General features: G+C 30.7%; 1 protein-coding gene and 1 pseudogene across 1 annotated transcript in view; both read left to right on the top strand.

The window, feature by feature from the left end:
- LOC145247393 (uncharacterized) overlaps nucleotides 1-18,193 on the top strand; it is a 288,614-nt gene that overhangs the window by 29,726 nt on the left and 240,695 nt on the right. The window lies entirely within an intron of this gene.
- On the top strand, nucleotides 1,390-1,508 carry LOC145247728 (5S ribosomal RNA; annotated as a pseudogene).

Raw genomic sequence — 18,193 nt, 5'->3', positions numbered from 1 at the left:
AATACCAGAAGAAATTCTATGAATGAATTCCTGGGACAGATGTGACTTAAGACCACATCGTGGCTTGTTGCTGATAAGTGCTTGGAGACATTTTGATTGCTTCATCATATGAACTGTTCATAGCCCATTGGACGAAACGGACACTATAACTCCACGTTGTACAATTATTTTCTCAAATCTATGCGATGAGTTTTAGTTTCATGTCCCCATTACTTCTTTCAATCAACTTTTGGCTTTGACGATGCCTTGGCCATCCATTCACTAAAACAAGTTCAGACCACAGTGATACAAGTTCTTTAATACTTGCAGACATAAATTTTTGACCATTGTCAGACTGAAGGATATAGAGTACACTTATATCCAGGAAGATGAATAGAAGCTCACGGGCAACCTCTGATGCTCTCTTTGATTCCAATGGACGAATAACATGAAATTTAGTTAGGTAATCCATATAGTTCAGAATAAAGCAGTACCTTCCATCGTTCATATTCTGCATATTTGATAAACTTGGCCTCTTTCATTTAGATCACTTGCAGACAGGTTTCATGACAATTTCTGTTGCAGTTTTCTTTTTGTGGCATTTTCAACACCCCATTCACATTGGAGTATATATTGTGAAACACTTATTCTTGGAATATTGCCACAGTTCACTAATCTTCAAATAAGTTTTCTTCATACCACCATGGCCAGTATTCAAATGGTCTTCATGAATAATTTCTTTAACCGATCTTTTAGTTATCATTAGGGCTGTGAAAACAGCATATTCTTTTCATTGTTTTGACTCTCGAGTATATATCCATTAATATCTTATGTTTTTATATAGACTGATGTGGTTCTCGGTTGATTGACTGTCTTACTGTGTTGGATATATACTTGAGTCAAAAGAATGAAAAGAATATTCTGTTGTCACAGTCCTAGTTATCATATATTTTCCATTGTTCTTTTTAATCCTTTCTTTTTCATTGAAAAAAGTAATCTGAAAAGTTATCAAAATGGGATAATCTTCTCTTTTGAGTGTTTTTCCAGTTTTTCCTTTCTTCAAAATCGTAATTACCATCTGTTCATGCTCAGCAGACCACAAGGAAGTACAGTTCTTTATATGTTCATCCATGGTTAAATCTTGCAAAAGAATTTGGGAAGAATTATAAGTCAAGTAGTTATGTGTAAATTTCTTAGATTCATACACCAAACTGGCATTTCCTGAAATGAGCAAACCATTTGACCACTTCATGAAATAGAGAAAAATGACCGGTTTACTTCATGAAATGTGCAATTTCACAATTGAGGTGTAACACGCGTGCACACACACACACACACACACACACACACACACACAATAAATTTAATAAAGATACAAACAATCTTTTAGCAAATAAACCTATCATACTATCATACGGTATAATCACATTGACACACCGGTTCCCGTCAGATCACCGAAGTTAAGCAACATTGAGCCTGGTCATTACTAAAATGGGTGACCAATTTGGGAAGTCCAGGTGCTGTATGCAGGAGGATGTCGATACCTCCCTGCAAAAAGTTACAAAAACCTAACGTCGTCACCTCCCCTAACGGGGATATACATGCGACTGGGGATCGCTTGTGAATTTGTTACTTCCTGAATAGGGTTGGTGCTGACTGCACGCAAATAAACCTATCAATTCACTTACATAAGTCAGTTTATACTAGCTATAAGTTTGCAACATTCAGATTTAGTTAGTATCCATATGATTTAAACTAGTGATGGGGCAATTTCAATATAATTACCGATTCTGACCCCAATTATGAAAGTACACTAAAGAACATGGCCACAACAACATAAAAAGTAATTACTTGCACAAATCAGAAGAGTTATTAAATGGCATCGATTTAAGGTTGTTCATATAAAAATTTACTGATATTTAAATCTTTTCTTATCACAAACTTTTTTTCTAAAACGACCAACACTGATTTATGAGATCAAAATAAATATACTAAAGTTATGTTAAAAAATCAACAAAAACTTTGTCAGTTATTTTATTGTTTTTTTTTTCACTAGAATAAAATTTATGAAAAAAAAAAAAAAATGGGTGTGTTAATTTTTTTTTTTTTTTATATAATATTATAAATATATATATTTATAAAAACCATGCACATTGGTAAACTTGTAAATAAATCAATTTTAATTTTGTGTGAAAAGATTTTATGAATTTTCTTTCTGTTGTTGAAGAATAATTCTACTCAAAAGAATTTTACCCAATCAATATTTTTTTTTTTTTTTTTTTTTTAGTCCAGAAGAGTTTTTGGCTAGATATGTTTTGTATTAACTTTAAGGACATTAATTGGATATCTGACACTGAATAAATGTATCATTGATATTTTTGGCCATATTATGAGAAATCTTTTATCATAATTTTTAAAAATTCATTGATAAATACTTTTTGGTTCCCCAAATCCACCTTTGTCCATCCGGCCGTCCGTCTGTCTGCACTTTTCTGAATAACAACACCTTGGAATTTTTGGAAATTTTGCACGAACATTAAACATGATATTAGTACAAAAGTAACAGAACGGATTTTCTGGGAAAAATCCGTTTGCTCCCTAAGGATGCCTTTTGTGTTAAAATGGCTAAAATTGACACATTTGTGCTTATCAAAAAAAAATTGATGCCTTGGATTGTTATACAACTTTCTGAAAAGTTGTAACTTACTTATTTCTATATAATTTTGTTTGTCTATACTTTGCGATAACTCTTGGGTGTGCCCCAGGGGCTCTTTTAAGGCTAATAAAAACACTCCATTTTTGGGACTATTTTAACATATTTGTCCAAAATTTTCTGTGTATGTCTATTTAGCAGTTTTGCATGGTACTGAACTCAAATATTAAGGCCTTGGGGACTTTTGAGGCTAAATGGGAGGGGGGGGGGCAATGGTGAACTTAATCATTTCTTTTTTTTTTTTTTTTTTTTTTTTTTGTTTGCATGGTGCAGAACTCAAATTTACATGTGTTAAGGCCTAAAAATCTACCATTTGTTCGTTTTCACCAGGATTTGACGTCCCTCTGGGGACTTCTGGAGCTAAATGGGGGAGAGAGGAGCAAATGCTGAACTTAGTCATTTTTCATGTCTCGTTTACTATGCACTCACAGGCGACCATGCATGCTTCACTTGTTCATTTTAAAGAAGCAAGTGTTTCTTCGTAAAAGCATGTGATTAACTGTTTTCAAAAGGAGAAGCAAGATTATATTTCTATATATCTAGCTATATCTCTACTTATATAGAAAAAGGTAATTTTCAGTGGTTGTATGTGTGTGTGCATTAGTTGCCTATGGATTTCGAAACAGTTGGGCCGATTGTTTTGAAATTTCACACAAATGTACTTTCTGTGTTTGAGAGTGTTCTTAGATAAGTTTTGTATCAGAATTCTTCTGATAAGTAGAGAAAATTGATAATCAAAAAATCTGATTAAAAAAGGAACAGTTCGATTTTTGACCAAAGTTGACACCCCTATACAGACTAACATCGCAAGTGCATTTCAGAATTTTTATCACCACACAAGCAGAAGGGCCTGGTGTATAAGATCAACAGTAGATTCTTTGATAAGAGTGGCAAAATGAATGTTTCTTTTTAGAGCACAATTGAACCAGGATACTAAATTTTTGCATTTAAACTTTAATTCAAACCATTATATGAAATGATTTCATAAAATCAATAGTAAATCTTCTACAGTACAATGTAGTCTACACTGTATTGTGAACTATGTCCCTGCAGGGAGACATATGAAGCTTCCTCACAATGCACTGTGGTACGTCCCCAACGAGAGCAAGCTATCAATCAGTTGATTGAAAAATAATAGGATTTTAATGACAATAAAAGTATTGGAAGTGTGGAACATTTGTTGATCCTCATTTAATCCTGGACAACGTAGAGTCGCCCTAATACTTAAATTTAAAGATATTTGTTTTAAAAGAAAAGAAAAGGAGTTAACTAAGCATTCAGAAAAAAAAAACATGTTTTTGTTTATGCTTTTGTTTTACAAACTTAACTATATTGTACAAACGCATGCATGTCTAGCTGTGTGTACACACACACACACACACACACACACACACACACACACACACACACACACACACACACACACACAGAATTGAATTGTTAAAATTAACGAAAATTGACATAATTTTAAAAGCGATAAAAATAGCATATAATTTTCAATCGAGGTGCCGTAGCATAACGATATGTGTACCCGATTATAGTACTTACGGTTGGAGGTTTTAGCCCTAGTATAATCAGCTACATTGATGAGCCGTGTTTACAGTGGAACACATGTCCGTAGATAACTATTTTATAAGTTAAATATGTGTGTGTGCGACTAAGATAAAAAAAAAACTTTCTTTCAGACATAGTGTTCAACATGAAAGCAAATACCATGTTAGCATGAAACTAAATCGTGTTCCGATTCCATACATGAAATTCTTTGATTAACAGCTAAAATTAGGCACCGCCAAAAATGGCCGAAAAATCAAGTTGTGTTTTTTTTTTTTAAAAACGAAATTACATTTATTAAAATCCATTATTTCTGAATAACTTTTTTTTTCCAGAAAGATAAAACCCTGAATTTTATCATATAGAAAACAGAATAATGTAAAACTTTTTCTACTATTTTTAATTAAATTTTAAACGTTTAATTTTCCCAAAAAGTTAACAATTGACATTTTTTGTCTTGCACAAAAAACGTACATAAATATTTAAAAAAAAAGCTTTTTGAAATAATTAATTTATTTATTTGTTTTCTAACTAAGATTTAGAATGATTTTCTATGAGAATATGCAAAAATATTATATAAGTACCTGGATTTCAAATAATTCCACTTATTCATATAGGCAACCAGTTACTTCGCGTCGATCTAGAGTCTAGATTGACAATGTTTACGTTTGTAGTTGATAAAAAGCAAACTATGGAAGACCAAACAGGCAAAAAAAAACTTATTTTTCAGTGACGAAAATTTCAATGTATTATTAACGCTGATGGGTGACCGTTTGTATGAGTTTGGTTTTTAATGTGTATGTGTGTGGGGGCCAGGCTCCCCAAAATGGGGGGAGGGCAATTTAAAGCAGAATAAAAAAAAAAATTATTTCAGCGTGTTTGGTCCACCGTAGTCGAAAGCCGGCAAACGTTTTCAAACGGGATCGAAAAAATTATGCTATTTTTAACACAAAGGGCACAATATTTATCAAATTTTTTTTTTGTATCGATTCTTCAAAGCATGCCCTGTTTATTAATGGTCATGTATTATTCGGCTCGCTAAAAAAAATTGTTAATTTATTTATCAAAGATTTTAAAATGGCTTTTTTCGTATAAATATTAAATTTTTTTTTTTTTTTTTTTTTTTTTTGCTTAACTTAAATTATTTTACTTAACATATTCACCGAATTTCACACTTCAAAACTCAAAAGCGGGATAATTAAACACAATCGAAGTTCTGATATTCAGACGTCAAAATAAGGTATGCAAACGATTTTTTTTTTTTTTTTAAATCTATAATTCTGTCCCTTACAACAACACAATATGTTGTGTTCGGTTTCAGATGACTATTTTAAGCATATTTGTACCCCCTCAAAACAAGAGGGGTTGTAAGCCAAAAAAAAAATATATATATATATAAATATCGTTTATGAAAAATAAGTACACTGTTATAAGTTCATACTTCTCTTAATAATCGCTGAAAATTTCGTATTGATCGGATAATTATCTGATTTTTGGTAGATTTTTAAAAAGACGGTCCGTCAAAAAGTACTTACCTGCTCTCCCCCCCCCCCTCTCAGTTTTGGCGGTGCCTAGCTAAAATCAATTACATTTTCTTTGTTATGATTTTGCACTTTGGTAAATATAGTGCAGCGTTCATCTCGTTATTTAATCACATGGGAGCTAAAACACGCTATCCTGTTGTGATAATGGCAGCGAATGAGTCGATTTTTTTCTATTTGGTGACACAATAAGATACAATAGATTAAATAGCATGCTTTAGTTAAGACTGGATTAATTAAAAAGGGGGAATACTTCATTATATTATCAAGGAATTATGTCATAATACTTTGACCTTTTGTAACCTTCAGTTAATTCAGTCAACTTTATATAGCTTATTTATATACAAAGTTTTTCTGAAATCCATGCAGTAGTTTCTAAGACAGAACTGACATCTTATTTTATTCTCTTGAAGCATCTGTTTATCGGGAAGGGTGAAAAGAAGTGTTAAAAAGGGGGAGGGGTAGTAGGCAGGCAAGCTCAAACCCGTGACATGAAGGCAGAAAAGAAAGTTAAAGAAAATCTGATGTCTTAGCCGATGTCTCCATGATGCGACCAGAAATCAAAAGCGTTGCAATTAACTGAAGTCAATTCAATGGTGATGATTACTTACTAAAATTTCGGCGAAAAAAATCGACCCCTCCTTGTACAAAATGGCCGAGTTTAGGATGAAGGAATTAATGTTTTGGGCCAATTTTTTATATTTGTCATCAAAGACATTGAGATTAAAAATGATACGGATGCTGTCAGAATCTGTCTCCTCTATTGAAAGCTTTTGTGAGGCAAGATGATTGCAACGTCTTGTCAGACGAGTGCAATTTCCTCAGAAACTCAAAGTCCTTGACCCTGAAAATAACATTTTTTTTTAAAGTCCTGCCGGCGAATTCACACGCTCAAGCAGACCTGACACTGAAGACAGTCATTGGTGTGTATATATATATGTATATATATATATATATATATATATATATATAAAAATGTAAAGTTGGTTCGTTCTAAAAGAATAAAACCATATTTCTATGTTACCAATTTATTTGAAATTTTCAGACAACCCATTTTTAGAGTCGAGGTATGTTTTTATGTTATTAAAATAAATTTTCCTAATTAAAATTAAAATATTAAATAAAATAAATATATTTTTTTAACCGTTACTGCGAATCTGCTCTGTTGATAAAACTGAACTTCCGGTTCGATTCATTTCACAGCCACGAATTGACGAAAGGTTTCATTTAACTCGATAAGTAAAAAAACAAAACAAAAAAAAACATATTTCATTTGTTTATCTTCCAAATTTTTTAATTTGCACATCTTTTCTTTATCATATAAGGCCAAAAAAAAAGTTTGTTGCTTGCTTTTGAGTTTTTTTTTTTTTTTCTATATAAGATTACTGATGCAGAGAGTGATCCGTGCTGAAATAATGTTATTATTTAAAAAGTCATTCTTAACATGGGGAGGTAAGGATGTTTTGTACGTATTCTGTACTTTAACCTTACAATTGAATAAATAAAAAAAAAAAACATATCGTAAAACGTTATTTAAACGTGGAAATATGATTTAAAAAATAGCGCGGATCGCTCTCTGCATTAGCACCATTTTTATTTATTGCGGACTATTATTCTCATCTTTATTAGTTGTTGTTTCACGAATTTTCGGCCAACTATTCCTCTGGCCTTCATGAAAAGAAGTCCTTTTATAAATGTTCAGTAACTTTTTCCTTTTATTATTCTTAAAGAGTAAAACTTTTCTTATTCATGAAAGGAGTTAAGCCTATGTAAATAAATAAATGTTTGTACACGTGACAAATTATCAATAAATGGTTTAGTTATTTTTTTAAAAAAATGTTTGTAAAAGTGCGAAAGGCAACGTTGTTCTGTTGTACAACCATTACTCCCATACTTAATTTCTATACTTATAGGTTTTTGGAATTTTTTTTCACTGGATTATTATTGATTGGACACTAATTAAACAGATTATTAAAAAAAAAAAATGTAAAAAAGAAATCATTATTTCGACATTTGAAAGTGATGCTCACTTTTTAGTTACAACGTTCTGATAAATCAGTCACCCATTTTGTAAGCAATAAAAACGCGGTATATCAAAACCATAGAAAGTAAAAATAATGAGTCTCTACCGCATTTGTAAGTCAGAAATATATTTGTTTCTCAAAGAAAAAAAAATAGAGAGAACAGGACTTTTTTTATTGTTTTCATGAAAATAAAGTTTCGAGATTTTTAATTATTTTTTTTTTTTTACTTATTTAGTCAGTTTGTGTTTTTTTGTTTTTTTTTTAAATTGTTTTTGTGAAAGGTGAGTTTTTTTTTCAAAACTTTTGTTTTGTTTCTTTTTAATTTTTTTAAAGTATTATAAATTTCACTAACATGCTGGAGAAATGTTTAATAATTTGGTATTTTTTTAGATTAGGTCCACCTCCACAATTTTCCTTTCAATGACGACATTTATAGGTTTCCGAGTATGCTGAACATGCAAATTGCATTGAAATTTTGCGGAAATTAATAGTTGTATTATGCATTGTATTCTTCGGTGGCCATCTTTTTACGTGCACACGCGCCATAAACAAATACACACACGTAAAAAAGATGGCAGCCAAAGATTACAATGCATAATACAACTTTTTATATCTTGATAACTACTTATTTCTGGAAAATTTCGATGCGATTTTCGTATTCAGCATAGTCGAAAACCATTTCAAGTCGTCATTTAAAAGAAAATTGAGGAGGTGGACCTAATCTAAAAATTTACCAATAATTCTGAATCCCGTACGCCGTAAGCCTCCCAATACATTGCTTCGTCAACATGCGACCATTTTATATCTCCCGAAGACACTTCCGTATTTAGAAAAAAAAAAAATAAATAAATAAAAAGTGACCGATTTACCAGAACGTGGTAACTAAAAAGTGAGTACCCCTTTCAAATGTTGAAATGATTTTTTTTTTTTCAATTTTTTTTTCATAATCTGGTTAGTGTTCAATCAATAATAATCCAGTGGAAAAATTTCAAAAAACCTATCAGTATAGAAACTCCACTACGTAAGTAAATAAATAAAAAATGTTACGTGCGCATGCGTTAGCCTTGACTAGGGGGGTACTAAGGGAACAACCATTAAATAATTCTGCGGGTCGCCATGGAACTCAACGCCCAAGGAGTACCAAAAGTTTTCATGATCTGAAGAAATTTTTTTTTCGAAAAGTGGGTGATTACTTTTCCATCTAAATTTAACTTAAAATGAGCACCCACTTTCTGGCCACGTGAGGAAGGGGCATTTATTTTCGTGTTTATTGGCTTAAAGGTTTTTTTGACAAGGCAGTTTGGTACGCGAATGCATATTTAACAGTTTTTGTTTATGCTCACGCAATGGAAAATAGTCCCAGAGTTCAGGGGTTAATACCATGCAAAAGAAATCAAACAAAAAGACTTTTTAGCCAAGAAACACACAGAAAGAAAAAAAAATAGCATCCATTTTTTTTCTATCGAATTCATTTGCTGTTTTTATTGAAAACTATTTTGCCCCGGATTTTTGATATAATTTTCCATTAAGGGCTGTGCGTCTCACGTTCGTAAATAACAAAAATTTTTTTGTAGATTTTGGTGTGCTAAAAACGAATCTGCAAACCGTTTCCGTCGCAAAAAAATAGTTTTTATGATATGAAGAAATTACTTTTTCGAAAAAGTGGCGATCACTTTTCCATGTAAATTTAACTTAAAATGAGCACCCACTTTCTAGCCACCTGAGAGAGGGGGTATTTTTTCCCATGTTTATTGGCTAAACAGCTTTCGTTTATGCTTACGCATAGCGTAAACGAAGGCTACGGCTGTTAAATGGAAAATAGTCCCAGAGTTCAGGGGTTATTACCATGCAAAAGAAATCAAACAAAAAACTTTTTAGCCAAGAAACAGAAAAATGCCCCTCTCTCGGGTGGCCAGAAAGTGGGTGCTCATTCTAAGTTAAATTTACATTGAAAAGTGATCACACACTTTTCGAAAAAGTAATTTCATGAATGTCATGAAAACTTTTTTTTTGCTACGTAAACGGTTTGCAGATTCGTTTTTAGCACACCGAAATCTACAATAAAATATTTTGTTATATATGAACGTGAAACGGGCCTTAAAGTAAAATAATACCGGATTTTTTTGAGCAGATTTGCCATTTAGTTGTACAAATATCCTCAAACCAGGTAATCACTAAAAGGGACTTTTAAAAGTCGTCACCTGTATCGAGCAAAAGTTTAAAACCACCGATTATATGCCAGCCTACATCATGGTAACATATATTGAGTGAGTTCCTAACAGTATTTTGTATAGTTTTTTAGTTTAAACTCATTTTCCCAAAATTTCCCTAAACTTAACGTGTTCGATACAGTCTGCCACCATTTGTATTTTTCAGATATACCGATAAACATTGAATGTTTTTGAACCGATTATACATTACATAAAAATACTAAAATCTTATCCAGTTAGGTAGAACACTTACTTTTCTTGCCTTTGATAACATTTATTTGTTATATATTTATTTTTTGACAACTTCTTTGTATCTGTGTTTAGTAATATAAACCCTTTTCATTTAATGTAACGTTTAGTCGGCTCGAAAAACAGTGTTTATTGGTGTATTTGAAAGCTACAAATGGTGGTGGACACTGTTGATTACTTTAAGTTAGAGAAAGTGAGTTAAAACTAAAAAAACTATACGAAATACTGTCAGAAACCTACCGATTATGCCAGCCTATATCATGGTAACATATGTTCGGTGAGTTTCAGGCACTGTTTTGTATAGTTTTTAGTTTTCAACTTACTTTCCCAAACTTAACGTATTCAACAGAATCCGCGACCATTTCTGTTTTTTGAGCCAATTAAACATTTTACATTACATAAAAACACTAAACGATTATCCAATTAGGTAAAAACGTAAATTACCTTACCTTTGCTTTCATTTATTTGTTTTTGGACGACTTTTTTGAATCTGTGTATAGTAACCCCCCCCCCCCACCATCAACCAAATATTAATTACTAACTCACATTTTTTAAAACAACAACAAAAAAAAAAAGCATTTAGCGTTTCAACATTTTTGCTACGTTCGGCTTCATCCACTGATTGTTGGTCAAGTCCAAAACATGAATGATTGACAGAAACTCTCAAGGATCCAGATCAAATTCTGCAAGAGTACCATTTTTTTCAGTTTCGCCTTCTTTTTCACTTTTTGCAGTGGATTGCTGTACTAATATAAGAAACATGCATTTTCTCCTTTATTAAATTTTTCCATTACACCAAATTGAGCCACTGCAACGCGTGGCAGGGTACAGCTAGTATATATATATAAATGTAAATTTGGTTCGTTCCAAACGAATAAAATCATATTTCTACGTTACCAATTTATTTGAAATTTTCAGACAACCCATCTTTAGAGTCAAGGCATGTTTTTATGTTATTAAAATAAATTTACCTCGCAAATTATTCAAAAATTAAATAAAATAAATATATTTTTTTAACCGTGGTGCGAATCTGTTCTGTTGATAAAACTGAACTTCCGGTTCGATTCATTTCACAGCCACGAATTGACGAAATATTTCATTTTCTGTTTAGTAAGTAAAAAAAAAAAAACAAAAACAAAACATAATTCATTTGTTTATCTATCAAATTTTTTAATTTACAAATTTTTTCTTTATTATATAAGGCCAAAAAAAAAAGTTTGTCGCTTGCTTTTTGAGTTTTTTTTTTGTTTTTTGATATAAGATTGGTTGGAATAAAAAAAAAAACACGATTTAAAAAATAGCGCTGATCACTCTCTGCATTAGCACCAAAAAATGTTACTAAACATTTATTAATAATTATTGAATTAATAATTTCTCACTTTTACAAACATTTGATTTTAAATTTTTAAATGACGACTTTTATCGACATTTTGTTTTTTAAATATCCCCCTCCCCAATGGTGTTTATTCCGAAATTCGTTGTTAACATGGAGAGGTTGAGGGTGTTTATTCTGAAAGCCGTTCTTAACATTTGTGGAGGTGGACCTAATGTAAAAAAAAAAATAAATAAATAAATTTAAAAAAAAAACTAAATCATTTACTGATAACTTCTGATAACTTCTCACTTTTACAAATATTTTTAAATTTACATGCGTGGATGAACAAATTGTTGAATAGTGCGAAAACAAAACGTTTTTGCAATAAACTTCAGGATAATTTTTTGGGTAAATATTTACATTTGGGTCCACCTCCACAATTTTCTTTTTTAAATGACGACTTTTATTGATAAATAAATTTACTTCTCCGCAGCTTTTATTGATAAATAAATCTATGTTCTCTGCCAGGGGCACTGAACCCCTCCTTTGTTTTTGTTTTTTTAATAGTATTTTCGGGTGGGTATGCTGACAACAAATATCAGTTAAATTTTACAAATAGCCCCCCCCCCTCCAAAAGTGGTGTTTATTCCGGAAGCTGTTCTTAAGATTTGGAGGTTGGGGAGGGGGGTGATTCCAAGGTGGACCTAATCTAAAAGAAAAAAAAAAAAAAATTTTTTATGCGCACATAAGCAACTATTTTTTTATTAACTTTTTTTTAATTACTTTTTTATTTAAAAATTAGTAAATTTCAATGAATAGAATAATAAATCATTTATCATTAATATGTGTTTTTGGTTTTGTGTTGAATGAAACTTTATTTTTTCATTACAACAATATTGAACCAATTTAAATCTTCCGGCATGCGTTTAAGGGTTACGAAATTATCAATAAATCTTAAGTTTATAAGCCAACGTCAGTAAATAAAAAAAATGTTACGTGCGCATGCATTAGCCTTGACTGGGGGGGGGGGGGCTAAGGGAGCGACGATTAAATAATTATGCTGGTCGCCATGGAACTCAACGCACAATAAGTACCTAAAGTGACACTTATGCACTTCTGTTACCGTGCTATTTTTTAAAATAGTATTTTCCTGTTAAATTCAAATTTTATATATACAATGCATAGTATATATATATATATATATACACAATGCATAGTATACATATATATAAATATATATACACAATGCATAGTGTACATATATATATACAATGCATAGTGTGTGTATGTGTATATATATATATATATATATATATATATACAATGCATAGTATATATATATATACAATGCATAGTATATATATATATACAATGCATAGTATATATATATATACAATGCATAGTATATATATATATACAATGCATAGTATATATATATATACAATGCCTAGTATATATATATATATACAATGCATAGTATATATATATATATATATATATACAATGCATAGTATATCTATATATATACAATGCATAGTATATCTATATATATACAATGCATAGTATATCTATATATATACAATGCATAGTATATCTATATATATACAATGCATAGTATATCTATATATATACAATGCATAGTATATCTATATATATACAATGCATAGTATATCTATATATATACAATGCATAGTATATATATATATATACAATGCATAGTATATATATATATATACAATGCATAGTATATATATATACAATGCATAGTATATATATATACAATGCATAGTATATATATATACAATGCATAGTATATATATATACAATGCATAGTATATATATATATACAATGCATAGTATATATATATATACAATGCATAGTATATATATATATACAATGCATAGTATATATATATATATATATACAATGCATAGTATATATATATATATATATATATATATATATATATATACAATGCATAGTATATATATATATATATATACAATGCATAGTATATATATATATATATATATATATACAATGCATAGTATATATATATATATATATATATATATACAATGCATAGTATATATATATATATATATATATATACAATGCATAGTATATATATATATACAATGCATAGTATATATATATATACAATGCATAGTATATATATATATACAATGCATAGTATATATATATATACAATGCATAGTATATATATATATACAATGCATAGTATATATATATATACAATGCATAGTATATATATATATACAATGCATAGTATATATATATATATATACAATGCATAGTATATATATATATATATACAATGCATAGTATATATATATATATATACAATGCATAGTATATATATATATATACAATGCATAGTATATATATATATATACAATGCATAGTATATATATATACAATGCATAGTATATATATATATATACAATGCATAGTATATATATATATACAATGCATAGTATATATATATATACAATGCATAGTATATATATATATACAATGCATAGTATATATATATATACAATGCATAGTATATATATATATACAATGCATAGTATATATATATATACAATGCATAGTATATATATATATACAATGCATAGTATATATATATATATATATATACAATGCATAGTATATATATATATATATATACAATGCATAGTATATATATATATATATACAATGCATAGTATATATATATATATATATATACAATGCATAGTATATATATATATATATATATACAATGCATAGTATATATATATATATATATATACAATGCATAGTATATATATATATATATATATACAATGCATAGTATATATATATATATATATATATACAATGCATAGTATATATATATATATATATATATACAATGCATAGTATATATATATATATATATATACAATGCATAGTATATATATATATACAATGCATAGTATATATATATATATATACAATGCATAGTATATATATATATACAATGCATAGTATATATATATATATATACAATGCATAGTATATATATATATATATATACAATGCATAGTATATATATATATATATATACAATGCATAGTATATATATATATATATATATATATATAGGGTGGGCCATAAGTGACTCACTAAAGAATGAAGTGATCTGAGACTGTAAAATCTGAGGGGCAAAATATATTTTTTTTGTATGGGTGTAGATTCATCTTGTATGGTTGTATCAGCGTGTACAACTTGTTTGTTTTGTTTATTGGTTAAGGTTATTTCTTATAAATAACAATTATTACTATCAGAATTATTTCAAATCCTTTGGTGCACGATATCTGGCTCAGATATATATTATATATATATATTACAGACTTTGAGACTTTACAAGACCATTCACCACAATTTCTTGGGGCGACTAAAAGTCTTAAATCACTCGCCCACCAGTTGATAAAATTTCTTTAAATAAAGAAGCGGGGAGTGGGGGGCTCATTTATTTTATTACCCTTAAATATGAGGTTACTTAGAATGCCCTATGTCTCATCATTTGTGAATTCTTTCATCTCTAGCTGTGAGACCGGAGTCATAAATCCTCAATGATCAGGATGATGGTGATGGGTATTGAGTTTGACATGAATAATAAAAAAAAAATCTAATACAAACAATTTGTAGAAGAGACAATCATTCGTGGATGTGTTTGTGCAACTTTACAAATGAATGGACGTCGAAAGCAGACGAAAACAAAATCCAAACGATCAGCGTTTAAAGCAGCTGGACTTTTTTTTTTTAAATAAAAAGTGTATTCATAAGACTCGCACTTCTTCTGTAGATAATGATGTGAGGCATACATATACACACATTTAAACAGACAGGTGAGATTTATATTATAGATTACACTAGTCTGGGTGCCTGGCATTGCCCTGGAATTTGGAGGTGTGTATTGAGCAAAAAAAAAAAAAAGTTGTAGTAGACAGGCAGGCTCGAACCTATACCACGAAGGAGGAAAAGAATGTGAAAAAAAAAGTGACATCTTTGCCGTTGCGTCCATCGCCAAACTGGAAGTGGTGAAGTTTTAAATTAAGGCTAGACAATCAAAAAGAGGGGATGACTTTCGAAAATATCGCCGAAAATGTGACCCCTCCTTGTACAAAAGTGTCCAGTTGAGGGTGAAAGAATGAATGTTTTTAGCCAATTTTTAGATATTTGCCGAGCATCAAAACAATACCAATCTCATGAAAATCTGTCGTCTCTGTTAAAAGTTTTAGGCAGACATACATACGTACATACATATTTAAACAGACAGATGAGATTTATACTATAGATTAGGAAAATTGGAGGAATATACAAAATTATAAGTTCTGTATTCAATATCATTGATTTTAAATACATATTTTTAAGAACATGGTCCAATGTTTGCCATAAATAATTGGCAAAACAGAATTCAATATTATCTTGAATGAGAAAAACTTAAGTATTTACATACGACCATTTTGGCTGGCACTACTTTATATACAAGATTATGATATTCTATATAGAGTGATTTTTTTTCTATGAAAACAAACATTTTTTTTTAACGAAGAATTCTAGTTATGTATGAAAATAAAGAAAAGTTAGAATAAGTCTTTGCTATATTTGTTAACTTTAAACTTTATCAGCCTCAAAACTCTTCAAAGAACACTTTCACTGGAAATATGGATCGGATTGGATCCAAGGATTTTTTTCTGTTTCAAAATGATTCTTTTCCCTAACCCAACTAGATTTATTATGGGTAGCAAATATTTTATGAATTAAATCATTTCGGTGTGTTTTAAAGCACATCTTTTCTTTTTTTTTTTAATTCGTTCAAAGAAATCAAAAGGCCGGGCTTTCTTTCCTGAATTCCAACCCTTAATTTCGTTATTTATATATAAATTTTCCTACTGTCTGTGTGTGTGACGCGATTTATCTCAGCCTACAGGCAACCCACCCAGACAAGTTAGGTACTGAAATGAAACTTATGACCCAGCGGATGTTTTAGTGATATTTATATCCATGTTTGGTGTATGGAAATGCAAAAAAATAAAAATGCAAAAAACTGCATGCAAAAAATGCAAAAAAGTTACATTTTTAGTTCATTCTCAATCCCTGTATCTATATATCTATATGTGTCTGACAGAACTTTCTGTTTATCTATATAGTAGGCCTATATTTCCATAGATCTGTGTCTATGTCTATATACCTTTCTGTGTATCTATATATCTATATGCCTATAATGTCCTATGTATCGATCTGTGTGTGTGTGTGTGTGTGTCTGTCTACCTGTCCATGTCTAATATTAAATTTCCCCAACATCATTTTATTCTACAGTATTATTGTTCCAGCAATCACTATGCCTAAAAGACAGAAAAGTTCATTGGATCGGAAAATGAATCAAGCTGTGAAATCTTAAGAGAGAAGACGGCAAATGTCTCCAGAGTCAAAAAAAAAGAAGGTTTGAGAGAAATCAGCAGGCCACAGCTTATGTGAGGTGACACACACCATGGATGAAAGGCTTCAAAGAAATCAGGAGGCCACTGCTGATGCAAGGTGACAGGAGGTACCACACACCAGGGATAAAAGACTACAAGAGGATCGGGAGGCTACTGATAATGCGAGGCGAGGGGAGTCACTACACACCAGGAGTTTATGGCATGATCAGGACAGAAGACAGACAGTTGATCGGCGAGAGCACCAGAGAAAACAACTAGGCCTTTCTTACAATAAAGCATGCACCGCTGAAAAAATCCTCTCTGGAGACCAATTGGTTTCCTTCTCCAGTGTTAGATCTCTCATCACTGAAGATGGTGCAGCCTCCCCAATGGCCACAGTATGCCCAAGTTGTCATGCGATTAAATGGAAAAATGAAGCAACAGGCATGTGTTGTAAGAACAGAAAAGTTGCCCCACCCACATTCCCTGATCATTCTGATCCATTGAAACAACTTTGGGAAGGAAATCATCCCTGCTCTGCATGCTTTCTCAAGTACACTAGGCAGATAAATAATTCGCTAGCAATGGCCTGTCTCAAAGTCGATCACCCACCAGGACCACCTGGACACCATGGATGGCAACCAACAGTCACCATAAAAGGAAAGGTATCCATACTGATGGGGGGACTGCAGACAGATGTAGAACAAGAACCCAAGTTTGCCCATCTTTATGTCATGGACCCTGATGATGCTCAAAAAGAGAATGAAGTCAGGCTAGCTACTGTAACCCTACCAGCATCAGCTACTGTCCATGAAAAGCAGATTCTCCAGAACCTCATTGATATTCTTCAGCAGCATCTGAGAGACTGGAACCTTTATGCCCATGACTTCAGGATGGCCTGTCAGATCCTCTGCCAAGAGAATCCACAGCAATTAAATCTGGTGCTGAATGAAAGAAAACGATCCACTGGAGAGCACTCAAGGAGATACAACCTAGGACTGAAAGAAATCTTAGTCCTAATGAGCGATGAGACAGTAGAAATACTTTCGTGTTGAAAACTTCCTTGCTGTTGTTGTTTCCACTGTTGTTGTTTCTTTCATGCAAATAAAAATTATGTAAATACACTGTACTTACTC

The sequence above is a fragment of the Euprymna scolopes genome, chromosome 25, assembly GCF_053919585.1.
Source record: "Euprymna scolopes isolate OS-2025 chromosome 25, ASM5391958v1, whole genome shotgun sequence".
NCBI lineage: Eukaryota > Metazoa > Mollusca > Cephalopoda > Sepiida > Sepiolidae > Euprymna > Euprymna scolopes.
The sequence above is the reverse complement of the archived record's forward strand: the minus strand, read 5'-3'. Positions and strand labels throughout refer to the sequence as shown.